At 42.5% G+C, this 10276-nt stretch overlaps 1 protein-coding gene across 2 annotated transcripts in view; it reads right to left on the minus strand.

Annotated features, from left to right (window-relative positions):
- The window catches only part of LOC133393081 (uncharacterized), a 412772-nt gene extending 405395 nt beyond the window's left edge, over nt 1–7377 (minus strand). The window contains exons 1-2 of one of the 2 annotated variants that reach the window (XM_061656427.1): nt 7203–7377; nt 5158–5850 (exon numbers count right to left, since the gene is read on the minus strand). The gene's annotated coding sequence lies outside the window, so the exon portion shown is untranslated. Of the gene's footprint in view, nt 1–5157; nt 5851–7102 lie in introns of both variants that reach the window. The other variant, XM_061656426.1, reaches the window with a different exon arrangement.
- Nucleotides 7378–10276: the final 2899 nt, after the last annotated feature.

Genomic DNA, 10276 nt, shown 5'->3' on the forward strand with positions numbered 1-10276 from the left:
GGGTGTAATGGTCTTTTTTGATGGCTTAACTTTGAGAAACGATGTAACGCATAAAGAGGAAATTGATAACTATAAGGCTGTTGTAAACCCTTTTTGCGATGATTTAAATGATGGATTACATTAAAATTTAAAGCACAGGTAGTCTCCGAGATAACCGGTACCTTTTATATGCGGATTCGGAGATATGCGATTTTCTAAAGGTGACAAGTATTTGTGCTAATTGTTTTGATTTGACACATTAGTTGTCAAATGCAAAATAAATCCCAAAATTATAAATCTATCCAGAAATTTTAAAATTGTTGTCTTTAGTCAGAATTATACGAAATAATAAATTGTGTGGCTAATACATAGCACTGCAAGCACAATTTCTCGAAAGAAAGTGATATTTTGGCTAGAAACCGTGAAATTCGATGCGAAATTTCCCATTAACTGTGTATCCTCTGTACAACAGCAAATCAACCTTTTTGTGCTGAGAATTGCATACTTTCGGGCGTTCAATCATAATGATGCTTTTTTCCAAAGTCTATATGATACAGGTCGATGCATGCCTAAAGAATTGACAGATGAAAGTAAATAGAAGAAGTCTTGGTTTGACAGTTGCCTAGAAACTGTGAAGTTTGATGCGAAAATCCCCATTAATAGTGTACCTCTTGTACAACATCAAATCAACCTGTTTGTGTTGAGAATTGCATAGTTTCAGGCGTTCAATCATAATGATGCTCTTTTCATTTAAATAAAAAAATAACTATTTAATAAATTAAACATTTGGAGTATTTTATCACTGATTGTGAAACTGGAAACTAGTTTTCAGATCTTCTATCCTTCTATACGATTGCTTATGCATTAGTAAATTGCACACAATGATCTAAATATTTCAATATACATACATAGAAACAAAAATACATCATCAGATAAGCTACAGGCGATACGGCCTGCGCAACACTATGCCACATTTCAAAGCCATTCATACGTTAAAGGCTTGCATTTCATCCTTCAAGCGAACTGAAACTGCTCTCTACGTTTCCATATAACCCCGTCCAGTGTTCGAAATTAATTTTCCGTTTCTCACTCGTACATTTTCACCTTCATTTATTTCTGTTCTGTCGCACCCAAAGCTCTCGCACGTTTCACGTCCCGTGCCGTGCAGTTTCTGTCATTACTTTCCGTCCACCACGGGGTTTCGTTTCGGCTAGTGCGCCTTTTGCGAAAGTATGCTATTTTTTATTTTGGCTTCACTTTCCCGTGGTTCCCATTCCATATCGTCCTGTAGCTAGTACCCTAGTACTAGAGTGTCCCAGCTGTGCGCTTTCCTCAAAAACCTTCTGTGTGTGTGTGTGTGTGTGTGTGTGTGTGTGTGTGTGTTTTGTTTTCGTCGTGTTCATTAAAATAATTTACAGTTATCTCTAATCCGATTTATTTTATGCTCGCTCATTACCCTTCAATGTTACTGCAGCAGCAAGCCGGTTCGTTTGGGGTTTGGGTGAGTGAGCGCCTTTGTTGTTACTGTTGTTCTATCATGCCCACTTCGGTAGGGCTTTTATTTTTTCTGTCCGTAAAACCTCCCAGGACTTCGTGACGTTCTTTTTGGTGTGGAAATACGGAGATAATGTTAAAATGTGTGACTCGTTCAGACGGAGATGGGGTGTTTCCCTGTTTTTTTTTTTTTGCTCTTTTCGTTTTGGCATTACACTTTAAAACAAAAACTGCAATGCCCCATGCCCGGGCTCAGCAGTACACGTTCTGCAGCTCTGCAACAACCGAAATGACATTTTGCCGGCTTCCAGCTGGCGTACCAAACAAGGCGGGCGCATCACATATGGTGGCCGCGCGCGGGACAAGCAAATGGCCGGGGTCAGGATAAGCCATCGACACGACTTATTGTAGCGCCGTTTTTTTGTGGTGAGGGCGCTGGAGGGAAATGCCCGAAAAGGGTTCCCGCTGCTCCGGATAATGCGAGTGAGTGATTTTATATCTTCATCAAGGATAATCGGGGAAGAGAACAAGATGCGGATAAAAATGAAATACATATTATAATTTTGTTAAGATAAAATGAAAACAATATTGTTAAAATAAATTCCGTTTAAAACTCTATTCTCCAAAAATGTACTATTATTGTTTTCAACTTTTCCGATTTTATGAAAACAAGGCTAAACATATAAAACATTAAAATATAACTTGACCGCATATAAATAATAAAAAATATTCAATTTAGCGTAAATTATCAAATATATAAGAGAAACATGTTTAAAATAATATACTTTCTACAACAAATTAAATGAGAAATGCACCACTTCCGTTAATTCAATCTGCTCCTTGCAGCGTTCTGGACAGTTCATTGACCGTATAGTGTATGCATCAGCGCGTCGCGCTACAACAATACCGACACATCCCTCAAACCCCCGTAAATGTTTACGCATCGGATCAAAATCAAGTAAAATAATACAAATAAAGTCACCCACACACCGTTACCACTTCCTGTGTACACCCGCCAGCTCACCTTAAACACGCTCCGCTCAAGATGCCAATAACGCTGGCAAAATCCCCTTCCAACAGCCGCTTTTCAACACACACAGACACACACACAAAACGCACACATTTTCGGTGCTAAATCGATCGGAATGGCACGGGGCTTCCGGGCGTTAATGTCGCGACAGGCGGCCGCTCTCGGCACAACCGACGCCTGCTTGCGCAAGGATGCATAATTTCATCATTTGAGTGCGGCGCTTCCTTACTGCAGGCCCCGGGGTTTTCGCATTTCCACCCCCCCCCCCCAATGGGCACGCCAACAATAAAGGCCAGCTTGGCAGGCATAAAAGGTAATAAAAATAATCCACAGACGTCCCATCACCCAACAAACACAAACACACACATAGTGTCACACTGGGAGAGTTTGCAAACAGCGCAGCAGAGGTGGCTTCTTGCCCGTTCGCTGACGTTTAACCCCTCGCGGCGAGCAGGGCTCGTAGCTGCTAGCTTCTGCGTACGTATTTTAATTATTTCACTTCACTCGCACTGCTGGAACGACGTGCATTTGCCCGTCACCCCTCCGGTGGCACGTGAACATCGCACCAATGCAGGGGAATGTCTTCGCACGCGCACACGATGATACACTCTTAAGCAGCTTAAAAGATTGCCCGACCCCGCTAAGACTGTTTAAAGTCGAAGGGTAAGTGATCGGAATTGCACTGCTGTAGGGATTTTTTTATTATTCTTCATTGTGTGCCTTTCCCATTTTCCTTACTACGAAACATTTTCTTGAGTTATTTCTATTACCGGGAGGTCCCCATTTCCTTTCCGACCAGCCGTAAGGATAACCGTTATACGCTGTTGCAGATTTCGATGGCCGCGTTCGGTTTGTACCGTGAAAAATTGCCATGCCGCTCAGGATTAAAGGGACACCGCCCGGTGTGTGCGTGTGTGTCTTTATGTACCGCGGTCGGGGAGATAAAACACGATCGCTTTTTTTACGGTTTGCTGTTGCTGCCCTTTTCACCAAAGCAATGCGCTTAAAACAGGGCAGATTAGAGGCTTCTACCGTTTCGGATGAATATTCATCGTGCGTAGAGCAAATACCCATTATACGGTTACATGATGACATGACTTTGAACTTTCTTTTAACGGGGTGAGGGTGTGTGTGTGTGCGTGTATTTTTTCTATTAACTTTGGGTTGGCCACATTAACGGGAGATTAAGCTTTCCTCACACGCATCAATCTTACATCGGGGAAAAACTACGCGAGGTCTCGTGGGTTCCTGGGACCAGGATTTATTATTTTCGATTTCTTTTTTATAATAAATCAGGATGATTCTCAAATAAATGGGGTCGATGAGTTCATTTGCAATGTAGACCTTATTTGAAAGGCATTTTTTTTCATTAGTCATGCAGAGGCTGCTGTGTGGCAATGATTTTATGTTTTGAGATCTAATAGTTTTAACCCTGAAAGTATGCCTCATGCATGACAATTACTGAGTATTTATGAAGGTAGTGACTACTATCCAGTTTTGTTCGCTTTTTTTGCCATCATATTGGATAAATAATTATGATTTTTTAAAGCAAAATAGTAACCTTTTGACGAATATTTCTAGGCCACTCAATTTGATAACTGTGCCACAACATGTTAGTTCACACAGCATTTATGAGATTATTGCACTTACGTGTTGGTTATTTTACTTTTTAGGTATGTCATTTTTTTTGCAATAATTTCAATTGCATAGTTCTTTTAATTCAGCAGACAGCGAAGGACATATTCGAAAACAAATTTGCAATTTAAGGCCCTTTTGCGTTTCTAGATCGTAGGCCGAAATTTTCAGCCTATCAGATGTGCATTGTATAACAGTTTTCGTGCAGCTTTCAAAGTGGGTATAGTATACAGGTGGGCTTATCCTAAGGTGTATGTATTTAGAAGGCTGATTGTTATCGCTTCTGAATGAAGATTTTAAGAGTGTTTTGTGCATTCGTCAAGCTATCAGAAAGCCTGTTTGAACAAAAGTTTTCACTCGTCCTGCCAAAAAGTGTCATGCAAATTTGGTTATAAAAAATCTGCTATGAGGTATACATCCACTTTAATTCTAGATTCCACCACCTGATATCTTCAATGCACCTTGGGATAAATGAAAACATGACCTCGTTTTTACTTTTTTTTCGAGCAGGTACTCGAATCTAATTTTAGCATTAAAGCTTAAATAATCTAGGCTGAAAATCGCAGGCTGGTTTTATGTTAGAATTCTTATGAAGTGTTCACGTGATTTCAGCCTCCAACTGTCAAACTCCATACAAAATTCTGACTAGAATCGTGAAGGGTCCCTTTATTGTTTATTGAGACACTTTAAGCTCTACATAAATGTTGCAGCTATATTTAGTTTGACCCTTGCTTTTATTAGACCTCTGCAGCTTTACACTCCGCATCATAAACCTAGTTCTTTATAATGTTTGTTTACTTTTAACTTTTAACATTATATCTTAGTGTAAAAAAATCTCAGTTCATGTAAAACTGAATACATTTCCACGTAACTCTTAATAATTTGATTATTCCACTCCTGCATTCATACCCTTTACAAACGATTTGTTTCATTACTCGTTCAGTTGTAAAACATAGCTTGTGTGTTTGGCATACCGCTACACAATTTGTATACTTTAGATTACGTTTTGTTTGCATTACCTTTACAATCGATAAGGAAATATCCTCACTGCTGATCCCAGTCAAAACGGAAACAGTACATAACTTCCTAAACACGAGCGCCCAAAGTGAAGACACATGCACGCTCACTCTGCTTGGTTGGTTGTTCACATACAGCTCTGCTTCATACACCTTTATGGCGCACCGGAACACTTCACATCACCACACGGAAGTGACCATCGCAATATACACACTTTTATGCAAACACAAACACACGCACACGATTATTGGATAGATTTTATACATTGAAAAACAATGGATAAATACACTGCAAAGCTCACCGCTCCGCTTTCAGATTGGTTATGAAATTGTGATTAGATGATGGTGATAAAGACATGGACATGGATAGTAGTAATGAGATGGAATCAATCACGACTTCACGCACATTGGACACCTACACACACACACATATACTCATTAATGCACGTCTAAACGCCTCTAAAAAAGGGAGCTTGTCGGTTGTGAGCCCTCTTTATGCTGCACTATAATCATACAATCGATTGCTTATCACGCTGCACACAGGCACAGGATGAAAACTTTCACATCAAATGCTCGGCTACTGACAAATGACACACATTTAGCACACCTGCCCACTTGGTCGCTCACAAACAGACACATCTAAGCACTCAGACACACACACACACACATACGCAAGCTCTGGATAACAGCTGGAAGCTAGGATTAAAAGAGAGTAATGAATGACAATCGCTGCTGTGTTGAGGAAGGACTGCCGCTGGAGGAGGAAAAATGCAGGAGCTTTATCACTTTTTCGGAGGTGGGGGGGCGGGGGGGTAAACACAAGTTGACAACGGACCGGGTGTGTTTTAAGCCTCTTTTGGAGGCACAAAAATAGCCCACACACTAGGTGCATCCGGTGCGCCCCCTTTGCCACAGCGATCAGGAGGCTGATGAGCGCACTTGAGCCACTGACACGCTGAACCGATCCGTACACGCTTAGCTGTCAGGGCCATACAGACACACACACACACACACTCATATATACATAGGAGAGGACACTTTGCTTTATGCAGGACGGATGTGTACACACTTTGATTTATGTTGTTTGTCACAATCTGGCTAGCAACGAAACCGGCACGGAAGCAAAAGAACACTAATGGGGAGGAACAGGACCTGGCACTGTGTGCCTAAAGCACACAGGCATGCCACGACCACGTACACATCCGGACACTCCAAGCGATAGAGTAGGTCTTCAGGGCACTGTCCAGTAGTGTGGTACACCACCTTCCAAACAGCACGAACCGCAGCAATCAATAAATAAAGTTTCACCTTTCTCTGGCCGTACTAGGCTGCAGCAGCCTACGAGAAGAGTCACACGAAAACACGAAATAAAATCCCCCCTTCGGAAACTCGGACCAGGCCGATTGACACCTGAACATCTGTGCTCCCGAAACTGTTGGCCTCTGATCCGCCTGGCCCGGCACTGTCAAAAAACGGGCTACAGGAAAGCGTCCGGGTTTTCCGGTGTGGTCCTGCATAAATTTGAACACGTTTGGATACATGCACCCCAACACAGACACACACTCACGATATCACAAACGAATCAGCACATTAGCATAAGGACTCCTCGGACTCCTTATCGAAATGCCTGCATCCGGGTGGGGCTTTTGGGCGATTGCGGTTAGGTCACGTCCGGCAGTTTTTTTTTCCTTCTTCTTGCTGCCGATGTCCGGCATCCGCCTGGACCTAATGCGACCTGATTCTTCCGGGCTGCTGGGAGTTTATCTCGCTTTCTTTCTTCGCCTACCCTGCTCCAATAAAAACGCGAACCAAAAATTTTGAAACGACCCTCCGGAAAACTAATAATCAGGTGAGTTATCAACCTCACGCCGTGGGGCACCTATTCCACCGGTACGGTTTCGGTGACCTAGTTGATGCGGGGATAGCATATTGAAAGGGATTGCCGTACCGTCACACAACGTCGACACGCCGTTTGGTTGAACGGTGCACTCAATTTGGCTGCTCTCGGAAGCTGCCCGTGACTTCATTAATGAAATTCAGCAACTCACTTTTTTCTGTTTCTGTGGGAATTTTTGATTCCGATTATATTCGCGATTATGAAAATTCACACACTGCGCCAACACGCACGTACACCGACAAACGCTTACAAACGCGCGCTCTCTCAAACACACAAACACATACACACACGCACGGTGTTCCGCTGTCGGCAACGATCGGAATCGCACTGCCGGATTGTGATGCGGTGCACTTTTTCCTACTGCCGGAGCTCGAAAAACCCGACAGGACTTGCCCGAAGGTGAGCAAATGTTTCCACTTCGGGCTGCACCGCACGCTTCGGTATTTTCACTTCACTGAGTGTGGGTGATGGATGGGAGGCAAGGAGGAGGTGACGACTCATCTCACCATCAAGGACACGCTGTCTCTCTCACACAGTACCACTCGAACCGCCGCCATCCACGCGTTGATTTTCCCAACAGCTTTCCTTTCCTGCTGGCGGTGAGATCAAGTTACTCTCGCTCTCTCTCTATTTCGAGACGAATTTCCGACGTCGAGACGTTTCACCGCCCGCTCTCTTCTCTTCACGCCCTCTCGGCCCTCTCGAAATGTTAACCCCTCTGGAAGGATCCGTCTGTCGGTAGGGAAGCGATTCGCAGAGCGCCAGAAATGCATTCGACCCGCTCGCCGGCTACAATCCGACGCACGAGTACGCAAGTTGTAAACAAGCAGCCGTGGCTCGTGTGGAAGTGAAAAGGGACGAGGGAAGGCAGGGCTGGGGGGGCGAATCCGAGCGGCAGCGAAGGACATGCGCATGTTTTTGTTCCGCAGGTAAGGGTATTTCTCATCATCGTTCCGGAAATCGGACTTCGGCGTTGTTTACATGTTGGGTGCATTTCGGTTTGGTTTGCTGTACCTTTACGCTGGGTTGATGATGTATGGTTTGAAGAGTTGATTCAGGGAGTAATTTTGATTGTTTACTCTTATTAGCTTTAGTGTGTGAATCTTTTTATTTTCAAAAACCTATAAGACTTTGAGCCTTTTCGCCTCATGCGCCTCTGAAACACGCACGTAGCAAATCAGGTTTTGTGATGTCGCCAAAAAACAGCCTAAATTGCTGCAATAAGCATATCACTCTTCATCTCACCCGACGGGCTTCGCTTTCTCACCTCATTTCCTCTCACGTGCGTGAGCTGCCCGTCTCCGTGAGAAGGCAGTTTCTCGCTCTCTCGCTCTCTTTATGTTTTGATCCACGGTTGCTCTTACCGCCCGGCGCGAGCGTGTTGCTGTTTACGTTTTCCCGGCAGCTTACGGGGTTTCCACCGGCCTTCACAGTTGGTGTTGGTGTTGGTTTTTCTCACTCGCTGACCGTACACTGTAAAGTTTTACGCCGCAGTGATGGTGCAATTATTATTAACAATAATGCTGAATCTGCTGACATTAGGCACAATGTTTGTGGAGTGTGTCTAATTTTTACATTGATGATTTAAAATACAAATTGTTTAAATATAATTTAAAAAATTCGATTCACTCAATACACTCAAAACTTTATTATTCGTGAGTATGAACATTTTTAAGTATTTTAGTCAAAATAAACCTAGTTTGACAGAACATATAATTAATGTTTCTTTTAATCGATAAATGTATTTTAGTTATTAAGATTGTTAATAAATTCATTAATTTACCTTAAAATATTTATTTAAAAATATAAGACAAAAAAGCCATTAACTTAATTATTTGTATGGACAATGTAAATATCTTTTTCTATTTAGAATAGACAGTTTCGGCATATTGGTTAAATTGTTGAAATAAATATATCACATCATAACAAGCTTTAGATTAAAAACATTATTTTTTATATGTTGTATCAAGTAATTTATGACTATAAAAGATTCACTAATGATTATTGATCAATGTTAATTTTCTAAATTATTTTTAGTTATTAGTTTTCCTTTCCCATGTTTGCCTTTCCATCAATCTCTTCAAAATACATCCCCAATCCATTATCGAACTCTTTTAATTGAAGCTATTGCCACACAACTACCTCAATATTCAAAAATCCCAGCACTTCCGTGAGAATGCACAATTGGAAACTATCATTGCCTGCCCATCAAAACAGTGCAATTAAAAGTCGGGAAGAAAATAAACAATACAATTACAGTCCAATCTTTCGCCCGATCCAAAGCCGTCCCTCCTTCATCCAAACACTCAACGCCGCCCGATGTAACGTCATCAATAAAGATCTTGTTAAGCGCGCAAACACCGTCACCTGACAATCCGTACCGTTGCGTTATGCACCAACAGCATTGTGGGAAAAAAGGGTTCAACATTAACCGTGAAAAGGTGCCCCATCATACACAATGAAATTATTCAAAAAAAAAAAGAAACAGCCATACATACCACAATGAAACAACGAAATGCAACATAAGAAAAGATGACAAGCGACCGTTAAAAACCACACATACACACACTCTCATACTCCGCAAATTGATATGGCGCGAAAACCGTGGCATCGATTACTCGCAGTCCCGCGAACGGACGCAACATTGAGTGCAATTTATCACCGCGCTAAATTATACCAATCCCCGCAGCACCAGTGCAGCGTGACAGCGCCCGTTAATGAAATGTACACGGTGGCAGGGAAAGAGCAGCACCCACAACAACAGCAACATAAAAAAGGGAGTTGGCTGAATCTGTCCAAGCATGAAACCCTCTCGGGCGCGGTGGCATATGTGAAGGTAACATTTTGAGTGAGCATGGGAGAAGAAGAAAAAACACATTGCACATAATGCAGGCAGCATAATGCGCGCAGTAAATGGATTTTGACGCTTTGGAGAAGCCTCAGCAATAGCCATTTTGAGAGGGTGGAAACCACCCAAACCACCAGGCCCGGTGGGCTGCTCGTACGCCTATCGATGGCACTCGAATGGATCGGCAGGAATGGGTGCATTATCATCAGTAACATCATCATAGTTGCTGCTGCGAGCGACCTGCAACAGCAACGGAGACAGCGTTGGATTGGAGTGAGATGTGTACAGTGTGTGCCATAAAGGTGGTTGAATAATTTTGAACATAATTGTAAATTATGAATACAAATATACTGCAATGAAAGATAACGAAAAACATA

Source organism: Anopheles gambiae, chromosome 3, assembly GCF_943734735.2.
Source record: "Anopheles gambiae chromosome 3, idAnoGambNW_F1_1, whole genome shotgun sequence".
Lineage (NCBI taxonomy): Eukaryota > Metazoa > Arthropoda > Insecta > Diptera > Culicidae > Anopheles > Anopheles gambiae.